We start from the raw sequence: 13,924 nt of genomic DNA on the forward strand, positions 1-13,924 counted from the left end.
AAATCCCCTACCTTTGAGCGGGGAAAGAAAAGGTAGGGAAAGAAAAACGGTTTTTTTTTTTTTTTTTTTTAAATATTTCTGCTTCATTGTTTAATGTCGCTTCTGACAGGGAAAAGAAAACAATGGGCTCTGCAATCAAGTGCTTGTTGCACTTCTCATCCACAAAGAATCAGAGAGTTCATTGAGCTCGAGAGAACATGGCGGATCATACAGTTACACTCCAAAATTATGTAATTCCTTCGTATGTATAATATGCTATAAGAACTCTATTTAGAATACGGATTAAGTAGCTATTTTCTCTTGAATATGTTTTTCTTTCAATTAATTCTTTCCCTAATTTTACACAAAAACAACGGGCAACCACAATGGCAGTAATTACAGGATGAGTTTGACTCAACTCTTCAGTATTTGCATATGTTTATATGGTTCATTGTGAACTATATCCTTCTTCAGGTCACGACCATTTAACGCACTAGGCTTTCTATGGCTGTTGGAACTTTTATTGCACAACTTTGGCAAAATCCATCCATATCATCAAGAGTCATTTATTACTTACCGCAATTAATCTGTTTACATTAACTATATGAACTTTGCATGTCGTTAATGCTGAGTTTTATTTTCTAATTTTGGACTCACATATGACACGTCATATGCAATTTGGGGAAAATTCTCACCATCATACGTGGACATCTAAGTTTCTATCGAGCAAGTATGAGGCATGTAGGTGGACCATAAATTAACGATTTAAGCATGTAGCTCCAGAAAGAGCAATGTTCTATAAGTTTGTATTATTTACTTGCATCACAGACTAACGATTTCTGATTTCGCTGTGCTTTTTTATAGACTCGGTGGACAAGAAGATGGCATCACTGTAAAATTGAAAGATTTTTTGACATCCTCGCTTAAATGGTCATTTGCTATTTGTGGAGTTAAGGATTTACTTATAAACATGCAAGTGACCTTCATCTTGATTTCCATAGCTCTAATGATGCTCTTTGGCATCGGTTTGCGAACAACACAAAGCAATCGTGGAGCCACATTCATCAATTTCGCATTTCTCATATTAGGATGTCTTGTTGTTGAAATAGCAATCAACTCAATTATACTAAATCCTTACATCAAGTGGGTTATCTATGTTATGTTCCTTACTATGGTAGCTACAAATCCCGATTACCAGCCAATTTTTCAAGAGATAAAACGAATCTTCAAATCCATGTGCAAAACAACTTCTTTGAGACTTAGAAACTCGTTCATTCAATCACAAGTGATCATCCAAAATCTTTTGAAAACTAGTGTTGCGGAACAAGAAGAATCATCAATGAATAACAACTTTGCAACTCGACTAGCTGGTGACGATGGAGGCAGAGTTGGGGAAGACATTGTCTAGTTGATCTCATGATAGAATTTGACACCCTTTATAACTCCTTTTTTCGTTAAATTATAAGATGTTTGTACAAAATGTGAAATGGATGTCCGAACTTTTTCCTCTGTATTATGTGTTTGTACGATAAGCAAAAGTTTGGTCAGACTATAGTAGTTCTTCACTGATACATTAAATTTGCAACTTTGCTCCATCTTCTTGAAACTGTTATTGGTCACTTTTTTTCCATAGCAACATCTACAATAATCTGCGTTTTAGGACGTGATTTTGATTTTGGAAGTTGAAAATGTGAGCATCTTAAGCAGTGTTTAATCTATAAGTGGAAAATCCACTTTAATGACCCTAAAGTAAGAGATACGTGGCAATTAATCGGATGATCTATCAACCCTCCTATTATGAGCCGGAAAAAGCCAAGCTAATAAGGAAATTTAATTAACTCTAATGTTGCAAATAAGTTGGGTAGTTGAAACTCTCAAGTAGCTTTCCTTAATATTAAGACACGGGAGATGCCCAGCCTGAAAAGAAGCTGCTATATGACAAAAGAAGGAGAATGGTCCGAGGACAAAGACCTGGCGTTTTCATTGACTTGGCTCGCCACCGTCTTTCACTATCTTAAGAAGTTCCATCTGATTGATTGCACTAATTATTGATCTAATACAGTCATAGTATTACAGTATACAGTGTTTTAATATTCTAAAACTAAAAGGTTCGTTTTGTTTTGATGTAATTCTAGAGGGTCAAGATTAAGAGTTAATTTTTTAGATTTTGAAAACTCTCCAATGACTCACGAACCACGGTATGAATGGACATATACTTACCTTTAATACAAATTGAATATTAACTTAGAACATTATTTATACAATAAATTCTTCTTTGTATTGATTGAAATTTCAATTGATTGACATTTCATCCATGTTATTTTGAAATGTTACATATTAATTAAAATTTCATTTTGAGGCATCAGTCATTGAAAGTTAAAAAAAAAAAAAATGACTCATGAGCTACGAAGAGAATAGATGTATTCTTACTTCTAATGTGAATTCAACATTTACTTCAAATATTCCTTGACTATTAAATTCTACTCACATTGATTGATGTTTTGTCCAATTATTTTCAAACGCTATATCGAAACTGAAAATTCATTTTGAGGCATTTGTTATTGGTTATAATCTAACAAAGGCAAAGTAGCGAGGATTTGCTTTTCCACTTCTATGAAGTTCAAAGTCTTATTTTACTCATTCTTTCGACAAAATTTAAAACAACGATGAATTTATTTGTTAGGGAGAAAATAATTGATTCACATGATCATGTAGTCCAACACTTCAATTTTCATAAATTTTGTCTATGTGATTATATAATTGATAGTAGTTGATCAAACCTTTTAAGATTTTCAATCTCTTAAAAAGGAAAATTCCGATAGTATTGTAGAACGCACTAGTTGTTCGTTAATTGGCTGCATTATATGGCACTCAAATCACTTTTGTTTTCAATCATAATTATTAATCTCGGTTTATGATCTTACATTAATAGAGATTGTGTAATGATCTAGATTTTATTAATTAGTTACTGAATAATTAAGAGTTTTGCCTTGAACTGCCTTTTTATGATAAGCAAAAAGAGAGCAAATTATTACGCAATATTCTACTTGGATCGTCTTGACTAAAATTATCTTATCATACTAATTCAGTAAATTTGATAACAAATTGTAGGCATGGTAAAAAGGAAATAATGAATTTTCCCACTCTTGCAATTAGAGATTTATTGATTTTTTTTTCATTTGTGTCGCCATAACCACCTTGTGAATTGACTCTAGGATTAAACTAATTCCTTCTTTTTTTAATTAATGAATGCTGAGGAGAGATATTAGAAATAAGAAAGGAAAGAAGAAATATTACAAAAAGTTGTTATAGCGGAGTCTAACTCATTGAATGCTTAAGCTTAGAAAAAGAATACGATTAAGGTTAGAAAATTAAATGCCACAACGAATGTGTAAATTAAAAAATTAAAAATTTTGTAACACAAAAATTATTTTGAATTAAATGTATCGCGTGTGTGTATTAAATTTAAATTTTTGGTGGTATTACTTTGATGTTGAGAGATCGAGCTCCAGATCTGACCATTTGTCCGAAGTGGTCCCATGGAATGGTTGGAATAATGTTAAAAAGTCTTTTCGATGGAATGATGTAAAAGAAGTTTCTCATCAACCAGCGAAGTTGCTAGTCTTCAACTCAACAAGACCTCTATATAGTCTGCTAAACATAATAGAATTCATTGAGCTCCAACTCCTCCAGGACATGGCAGGCCAAGTAATAACGCTGGAAAGGTACATACGTCATTCATGTGAATATGCTCTAAGAATTTTGTTTAGAGTGCAAATTAAGTAGCTAGTTCTTTTCCTTTTGAATCTATTTTTCTTTCAATTAATTTCATCCTGATTACTTTTTGGAATTACTTGGCTGTTGAGAGATCGAGCTCCAGATCTGACCACAGAGCTTCTTTGCAGCCATGGGAGACCTCTAGATCTGGCCATGGAGCTCCTCCATGATTGAGATCCAGTCTAGCTCATCACCATGACAAGCCTTGTTAGTGACAACGAGACAAAGCTCGATGCGAAGATGTGGGTGGTCCCCATAGGTGGGGTAGAGGGGACAATGAAGAGATCTGAGAGTAAGACGTTTCTAATCCACCTTTTATCCCACCCTCACGTGGAATTATTTTGTCCTAATTATATTCCTTTATATCTGAGCTTATCCTATCTTAGGCAACAACCGAACCATCGAATAGGATAAAATTAATCATATCCTGATTTATATCCTCGCTTTTCAATTCCATTTGCACTTTTGATTTCCTGTCATTTCCATTTCTAGTAGTTCAATTTCAATTTTTATTTTCATTTAACTTAAATGTAAAATTCGATAAATTGTGATTGGAATTGAACCAAGTGCTAACTTTTTAAATTTGAATCATCTAAAAATCAGATTACTCAAGCTTGGTAAATTAAGATGAACACTGAGGATTCTTTTTGTCCGGATTTTGAATATCCGTGAAATTATGTTGACAAGTTTTATTTTCCATTTAAACTTAATTAGTATTGTGAGGTCATCAATTGCAGTTAATCTCATGTCATGGTTATTTATCATGTTCAAAATAGAATGTTGTTTTTTAACAAATCAATATATTAGTGTTCACACTCAAAAGTGACCAATTTTGATGAGCAAATGACAAACTTAGTCAATAATAGCAGAGTTTTGTGAATAAAAGTTATAGAAGAAAAAGACCGTCATCAACTTGAAGAGTAGTGACAACTAACTTGTGAAATCATCGACAACAAGCAATCGACACAAAAACATAACTGTTAGGGGTGACAACAATTTCCGATTATCACAATACCCGAACCAAATCGAACACGAAGAATAAAAGCAAACCGTAACCCGAACTGACCCGAGAATCAAATATCTGGGCGTGAATGGTTTTATTCCTCGGGACATAGGAAGAGGGCAAGGTTAAGACAAAAAGTGGAACAATTACTTTCGTGAATTTAACCTCAACGTCAGCGGAGGATTATGTATGAAAAAGAAAGAAATCTATTGTTTTTTGACAAGGAATTGAACGATTATTTAGTTGGTGTGAAACTTGCCCACTTACCCATTCGGGTGACTTTGGCGCACTCGACGTTCCCGAGATGAATACTACTGTGTCGGGCGAATTCAATTACTGGGTACTTACTAGCATTCCGGCCTTCTTTCTCTTTTTAGGGTCCATCGAAACTGTTATGAGTATCTTGATAGTTGTGTATTGCCGTGATATGGTACTTTATGTGTCCATGAATTTATGATGGGGTTTGAGGTGCGACAAATGCTGCTGCATAGCGAGCCATCAGGCGATTTTTAGCCTAGTGTAAAGCAGAAATGCATTGCACAGTGCAAAAGTTCTCCATTACATTGTGGAATGAACGGATTAGCATTGGCCGAACTCTGATTCGGGTGGCCACTCTTCGGCTCGCCTCTGGCCAACTTTCGGCTTTGCCTTAACCATTTTCTTTCGGCTTTCTTGGCCTTGCTTGGCCACTGTTAGGCCCATATTGCTTCGGCCAGTTCCACCAAACATACGCGCACACAACTAGTTCCGCCAGATACCGCACAGTCCAACAACCAACAAACAAATAGCCTGAGTGCTTTTGCAGTATCAAAGCACGGGGCAAAAGTTCTCCATGTGTTCTGATTAGCATGGCCAACCTTGGCCAGTTCTACTCTACCAAAGGAAAGCGGTTCCGCTAAACTGTGGGGGCCGTTTGAGATGAATGCTACTCTGTGGGCTCCTTTGAGATGATGCATTCAATATGGGGTGTATTTTGAAATATTTCCCTAATGTATAGATATAGAGGACATATTTTGACATTTTATAGGAGGCACCAAAGTTGAGGAGAGCATTTTTTTATTTTTTATTTTGATTGTTGCACGAGAAAATTAATGAAGCAAAGACACGTGATTTGGGATACGGAAGTATCGGAGTGATGGTAATTTATGCAACCCCTTATAATGAGCTGCCTTTATGGAATTCAACATGTATCTTTCTGATAAGATCTATGATAATATGTGATCACTTTGATTCATTTCACTAAGAAAATTTTGTCAGGTAATGTTTGCATGTACGACACATTAAGGTCAGCTCATAATGAAAATTACCGTTCTTAAGTTAATTCGAATGGCTCAGATATCGTCATTTAGTTTTGACAAATGGCACTTGAAAATTTTTATAGTATTTCAAACTTACTCAAATTGAAATTCACATGTAAAGTCAGTGTAAAGTACTAAGTGCAACTAAATCACATTGTGTACCCAAAAAAAGAAAAGAAAAGAAAAGAAAAGAAAAGAAAAGAAATCACCTTGTCTATGACTTGGTCCGGACGGGTCCAAATGCTTAAGCCTCAAAATCCGATCGGACCGGTGCTACTAGACCGTGCTTGCTTTTGTATCGCTTCCCTCCCATTTTCTTCGCTCCTTCGAGTTCGAACCTCGCTCATTTGCCATTTTCGTCTTTGAGAATTCGCCGCGACCGCTCGAACGGCGGCGAAGCGCCTCTCTCCCACTTCCGACGCGGAGCCCGACGGGGCGCCGGCGAGCTCGGGCTCCGAGCCGGAGCCTCTGACCGTCCTCGGTTCGACGGAGGCGGCGCCCGTATCGACTTACGAGAAGCAGAGGCTGTCGAGGATCGCGGAGAACAAGAGGAGAATGGAGGCCCTGGGCCTCCGAAACTTGGCGAGTTCTGTGATGGGTTCGAGTCCTGTGATGGGTTAGAGTCGGAAGGCGAGAAAGGGCGACGCGAAGGGCAAAAGGAAGGTTGGCGAGGACGACGACGACGACAAGGATGGTGATTACGCGCCTGCTTTGGACGGTGATGGTGGCGATGATGATGATCTCAGCGTCGACGATGAGGAGGGTAATCGGGATTTTGAAGTATCTGGGTCTGGTAAAAGAAAGGTCGGTTCTTTTCTATTGGGTAATTCTTTATCTGCTTCTGTTGTTTTTGCGTGAATTAAAGTTCCTAGCGTAGTTGGCGTTTAAGGTGTATGTGAAAATGGGAAGGTGGGTTTAAGACAACGGAGTCAAGAGAAAGAAATGGTCACAGAGTTTTTCATTTCTTGAATTTTTCTCAATGAGAATGACAATGGGGCCATTGAAGTGAATGAACCGATTCGTCCTCGGGGGTCATTAACTTTTCGGCTTGGCGGCTCTAGCTTTGTTTCATTCCTGTCTGAACTGTTGTGTGTTCACCACAAATTGCGGTCACTTGGAAGTTTTGCCTATCTGTTTTCTCCACAGCACTGTCTTTTTTTGTAGGATAATTTTTGGTTAATGTTGTCGCGAAGTGCATTTGGGAGCACTTTCTTCCTGAGTTACCTTCGTCCTTCAGACTTATTCACGAAGTGTTTTATTCACAAATATTGCTGCAGTGGCTGCATTGAGCGCCTTCTTAATTAGAATGAATTTATTTATGCTGCAATGGGATTTTATTACTTGGATTGTGACATTCTTGAAACTTCACCGGTGTTTCTAGGGAATAGTTGGCCTAATTAAACAGGACTGTCATGAGAAGATCCAAGTTGGATCCTAAGTAACCATGAGATTTTTGGCTTGAAGTGGCATTGAATACATAGTTATGCTGTTTGACTTGCCAACATCTCTATAGATCACCCAACTTAAGCAAAACTTTGTGCAGTTGGTTAGAAATTGTGTGAAACTTAAGTTCACTTGCTGGCAGATTAACATGCCATCTTTCCCTTTGTTTTTCCCTTTTCTTTAAATCCTCGAAAATTTCAATTAAATTGTGTACTTTTAATATTTCTTGGCATTTCAAACCTATTACAATTAATTCCAAAATTACAGTCTAATTGTTTATTGGCTACTTATTTTGAATTTCACTATTGCTAATCACTCCAGACTGCTTTTGTGAAGGACGTTAATTTGGTGATACACTAGTTGCATGTACTGCAGTTGAAAATATCGTTTTCACCAAATCAGTTAAATATTAATACCACAGTTGAATAAATGACTTAATTACCAAATAATATAGTGTGGGTGTTTTTAGTCAAATTGACTTATGGCTTTCATTTAAGTTTAGCTTTTCCAGTGCTTTGTGTATCCTCCTGGAGTGGGTTTTGGTGGAAGGCAGTTTTTCTTTCTGGATCTCCTCTTATTGCTTTTCAAGCAATAAGATTTCCATTTAAATCAGGATTTAGACAACAATAGGAAACTATGGATCTGAGGTGCAATTGGGAACTATTAAGTAAGTTGTATATGTATCAGTTGTGGACATGTCATTATAGTAATCGCAATGGACATATTGAACATCTGCAACTTCATGTCCTTGGTTGTTCTATGTTAGGTGAGATTAGGGTGTTGTATGGAAGATGCATAGATTCATAAGTTATGAACTTAGAGAATTTGGCAATGATACTTAGTACCAATTGCGACATGCCTAGTTTGAAATCAATGTTGTTTTCCTTGTTTTTAGTCCTAATCCATTTTAGTATTCAGATCAGATTTCAGATATATCACATATCCCAGAAGCTGTGACATGAGAAAAGTAAAAGGAGCTAAACCTGAATTGACGTTCCTATTCTTTAATGTGGGTGGAAGAAGTTTAAAGATTGATGAGAGCACGATTGATGAGCTATATTCGGCAAATTTTTTTGATCATGTATTATTTTGATATGTCTTCTTATAACCGAGCTTCTTGTCCTTCTTGGGACAATGGTCATGTCAATACTTTTGCAATACATCTGTCTTGCTTTGAAATGTTGTGTTTTACCTTTTGTGACTATCTCCTCCTCCAGGGAAGGAGAAAAGTGTCCAAACTGAAGAAGAAACCTCAGACCAAAAAGTTACCAAATAAGTTGGATTTTGTTGATGATGATGCTGAATTGGCGAAGGTAAATCTAGTATTTTCATGATTGTAATATTCTCATTCTAGAGTGAAGCTTGGGTTTCATCTCAGCATGGATTAGAAATCTATTGCACATGTAGTAACCGCGAGATCAATATTAGAAAAGGCAGTGGCAAAATGCACGCCACTGTGCTGTCTCTGCATGATTCTGCCGGAGTTTCAGGAACAGTGAGTTCATGGCCTTCAAAAAATGAGGCTGGTGTAAATCTTAAAGGCAGAGTAGAAAAGACTCAAGAAAATCCTAGAATGCTTAAGAGGAGAAAAACGGTCTGTAACTCTTATAATTGTTTTAAGAGAATTTTGTTTTCCTTTTCCTTTCCTGGCTGACTGTCTTTGTTTGTTTGTTTGTTTGTTTTCTTGTAAATAATTATCGATATCCAGTTTACCAGCCAGGTGAAGATGACTGAGGACGAGCTGATTATGCATTTCTTTCAGTTTGATGATAATTGATGGTTAATGAAATTTCCATGTCTATGCTTGGCAGATGATGGATGCATATTTTTCACGTTCTTTCCTTCATTTTTTTTTTTTTTTTTTGGGGGCATTGACGGCTGTGGTAACCACTTTGTTGGTTTCGCACGTCAGGTTCACTTGTCCTTGTGCATCATTAGTCCAAATGGTGGGGAGGTCCAGAGAAGCTAGTTTATTCTTAGGCTGAAACATTCGTATTTAAGAAACCAACATCCATAGAAGGTCAGTCTGGAGGGAGATATTTATGGTTTGAAAAGGGATGTTAAACTGTTGAAGATCTGGTGGATTTTGGTTTGCTAGTTTATAGTTGTGAGGTACGTTGTTTCTTGATTGCTGTGATATCAGAAACTGCCAAAATATGTCACAGAATATCAATTTTACTACACGGTTTTTCTATGTTCTTCTGGATACTAACGATGAGAGTTTCTTATGTGGGTATAACACGGACCTTCTTTTTCTTTCTGTGGCTTGTGATCTTATTGTTCAGTGGGTACATCTAGCCCTTCCTGGACTCCACAATGTGGGAGGCTGGGGCAATAGACGCCCCCTTTTGGCTTATGAACCTTTTTGTTTCTGGAACTGATGAGCTTGCATGTGTGATGCAGTAGCGGGGAAGGGCGGCATCACTACGCATGATTTAGCCAAAGTAGCTGATGCTCATGACTTTACATGGACAGACGAGGAACTAGCCAACATGATTTACTGCTTTGATAGTGATGGAGATGGAAAGGTCCAGCCTTGTACTATTTTTGTTTCATCTCCAGTCCTGCATGCTAATCCTTTTGTCAATTGCATTGCTGTGGACTGAACTGTTACAAATTCTGAAAAAAGGTCCCAGCATCGTTAATTTAATTGACTGCAGTGTTATGAAATCTCATTAAACATCCATGAGGACAGAGTATCTGTTGTTAAATAGATACATAATTAAGTTATGGGTCTTGTTAGCGAGTATCCTGGCAACACTCGTTAACCGTACTTAATAGAGAAATTTTTTTTATTTCATTTATTATGCATAATACGAGAAAGATAGTGCATTGGAAATGACAAACTTTCTTTATTGAGGTTTTCAGGAAGTGCTCTGGTGGCACTTGTTAACGAAATTCTTAAATTATTAATTCAGATCAAAATCTAGGCAATTTTAGAAATTATCTTGCATTAATGTCCATGTTTCAAGAATCGAACAATATTAAATTTGACTTCACTATGACTGTCTGGGATAGTATCACCCACTTGATTTAATCATAACAATGGGGTAGTGAAAGTAAATGAGGTAATATGCTGGCAAGACTAGTCATGTGCTGGAAGTGTGGGAAAAAGGCTTCTGTTAGGATATGAATTTTTACATAGTTATTTTAAGGTCAATCTCTAGTTATATCTTTTAGTTAGCTCACTCTTGGCATAGGAGAATGTAATTTTCTCCATCTTCATCTATCTCTTTTATTTTTAGATCTCCTTTGCTAGATTGAATAAATTTCTAGTAATGTTATGCAAAGGAAAACAATTGCCAACAATAGTATTAAGGATTTCTTTTCTTAGGAATCAGCATAAATTTAATGATGTAAAGTAAAATGGGGATCGAATGTTGATTCTGGTTTTGGGTCTTTAGGAATCAAATTATCTGTTTGTGGCGTGACTTATCTGTCTATGTTACAGCTAAGTCTTGATGATTTCTCGAAGATTGTCCATCAATGCAACATGATGCAAGGCTCTGAAAGCTCCTGAGTGGTTGAGAATGCCAAATCTACCTTCTGTTCAGACCAGGTATGGTGAGGAATTGGCTATGACTTTTTACACTCCTTTCACTAGTTAGCAATGATGATATCAGAATTAGTGACAGTACTAGTGGTGCTTGTTAGAATTTAAATTCTTGGGGTTGAGGAAAGACAAAGGAAAATGGCTCTCCTAAATTTCTTTTCTTGTTTAAGTTAAGCTGATACCAATAAATAAGTCAGTGGTGAAAGATGGTGGATTAAGTGATCTGGAGGATGAGGAAACCAACATTTTCTTGCTACATATTGGAATGTCCTCTTTGGAGCTTGGGTTTAGTGGAGTTTTACTTGCAGATTTCCTCATGTACCGACTTCTGATGTATGTCTTTATGTTCTATTCCAGTAGGGATTGATCAAGAGTTCATTTTTCTTCCGGGTTCTGTTTCAACAGCAAGAAAAGAGGCACCTAAGTAAGTGAGAGATCAAACATGAAAATTTCTTTTTGAATGACACATTAAAAAGGTTATATAATGTTGTCATGGTCAAGCAGAGAAAGTCTTTTTCCACATCTAATTGTCTTGAAATTAAAATGGTCCTAAACCGCACAATTTTATTTTATTTTTTTGACAAGATTTTGCCTGTTGAAACTAAAAAGCAAAATGTTTGTAAAATAATTTGTGTTTCAACCAATGTCACAAAATTTAGTAGTTACAAAGTGCAAATAAGATTTTTTTTTTTGTGATTTATGATATTTTACAAAGACTTAAGGCATTTTTGCCATGTACAAGTGCAGAATGTTGTAAAATGTTACTTTTATAATTCCCGATGTCACAACATTTTCCTAATATACATACAGTATTAATTTTTTCCAATCATTTGAGGTCGCAATGGTCTGTTATAACTATAATGAAAAATATCATAAAACAAAATTAGAGAATTTTGTGCACCATAGAAATCTCATTTGATAATTTCCAAAAGCCCCTTCAGTTGCCCACTCTTTAAAAGAAGGCTTTCTGGAGTCACAATTCGACCGTCATTGACCGGAAATGAGACACGGTTTTTTTTTATAGAAAGTTTAGAAGAAAAGGAAGAGAAAGAAGAAATCCACCCAAACCAAAAGGAAAAATAAAAAGGTAATATAAGTCAAGAGTGGGCCCCCACTCGATCTCGTTTGGAACGATGGAACGGTATCGATAATGTCACTTCAAGAGAGAGGGAGGGAACCACTGGGGGTTCGCCCACGGGGCCACCCTTCCAACATGGAAGGGGGAGGTGAGGTTCAAATCCCCATCTTCTCGGGGATGGGAGGTAGGGACGCGTAAGTTTCGAGAGCTGGGTTGCGACTCCCACGCCCGCAAGAGCGGGCCTAAGTCCGCGAGTAAGTGTAGAGTAGGAATAGAGTAGAACTGACCAAAAAAAAAAAAAAGAGAGGGAGGGGGTGAATTGACGATATTATCCTTCACAATATCATCCTACCTCATTCTATAAAAATCTTAGAATAACGTCTTAGGAGGATTGCTCCCTCTAAAGGAATTGACGATATCATCCTTCACGATATCATCCTACCTCATTCTATAAAAGTCTTAGAATAACGTCTTAGGAGGATTGCTCCCTCTAAAGGAATTCACGATATCATCCTTCACAATATCATCCTACCTCATTCTATAAAAGTCTTAGAATAACGTCTTACGATGATTGCTCCCTCTAAAGGAATTGACGATATTATCCTTCACGATATCATCCTACCTCATTCTATAAAAGTCTTAGAATAATGTCTTAGGAGGATTGCTCCCTCTAAAGGAATTGACGATATTATCCTTCCTTAGTCAAAAGTCTTTCGAGGATTGTTCCCTCTAAAGGAATTATATCATCCTTCCTCATTCTATAAATGTATCTGCTAGTCTCTAGTGCAGGGCTGAAGGAAGCATTAACTCTCTTTATTGAAAAGCTAGCAATAGATCGATGTCCAACATCAACCTTACTTCAACTGAGGCTCGGAGGTTAGTTTTGCATTTGAGCATTCATACCTTATGTTGATTAGATAGAACTCTTCATTATATGCATGAGTGTCTTGCTCCTTATGAATTATTAGGAGTGATTGGCTTTATGGTAGGTCGATTCCCAACCTAGAGCCAAGATTCCATCTTGTCCACTCGAGAACCGGACGGATAGGTTGCACAGGGATTGGCTGTATATTTTTTGTTTTTCTTTGTTTCTTCTAGTACATGCACAAACTTTTGGTGACAAATAGCTGAATAGGCAGCATGATCAATGAAAAATGGTGGGTTTGTTTTGCCTTGGTTATCATGTAAATCACTCCCCTTTAGAATGGTCACTAATTTGCTGACCATGTTGGTTCCACATGTTGTTGATCGCTTGCTTTATTTGCTTGTTTGGCAGATGCCCATTCTGATCTTTCTCTCATACGATTATGCCACTCCTTCAGTACTTCTGAGGCTATGCTCTGGCTTGATTCTCGCGTGGCAGCCATGCTTTCACATAGACCACTCTTTGATTTGATACTGTGAAGCTAAAGTAACAGAGACGATTTTTAATTCTCTAAATAAGCAGATTGCCTCATTGAAAGAATACAGGTACCCGAGAAAGAACCCCAAAAAAAAAAAAAATAGTGAAATTAAAGCAGTCTCCATCAAGATCGAGAGAGAGGCGCTACCGAGAGAGAGAGAAGATTGAAATGCAATTTACTAATTTATGATTTACTTCGGAATAAGAAAATAAAAAAATTAAGTAATTTGGGTTGATCCGTTGGTTTAGTTTGGCCGGTCCGATTCCTCACGTGGAATTGGGAATTGTATAGGTTATTTTCGGTTCCAAATTTTTGGAATTGAGAGTCAAACTAATTCTTTCAAGAATCACTCAAAATTGGCCGGTTTGGACTAGGACCGATCCTTTGGAT

The 13,924-nt window shown here is 36.9% G+C and overlaps 1 long non-coding RNA gene across 1 annotated transcript; it reads left to right on the forward strand.

Annotated features, from left to right (window-relative positions):
* Positions 1-9,904: 9,904 nt before the first annotated feature.
* LOC120294149 lies at positions 9,905-12,221 on the forward strand. The gene is made up of 3 exons (XR_005551632.1): positions 9,905-10,028; positions 10,952-11,059; positions 11,411-12,221. It is a non-coding gene; the product is annotated as an uncharacterized LOC120294149 (long non-coding RNA).
* Positions 12,222-13,924: the final 1,703 nt, after the last annotated feature.

This window comes from Eucalyptus grandis, chromosome 5 (assembly GCF_016545825.1).
Source record: "Eucalyptus grandis isolate ANBG69807.140 chromosome 5, ASM1654582v1, whole genome shotgun sequence".
Taxonomy (NCBI): Eukaryota; Viridiplantae; Streptophyta; class Magnoliopsida; order Myrtales; family Myrtaceae; genus Eucalyptus; species Eucalyptus grandis.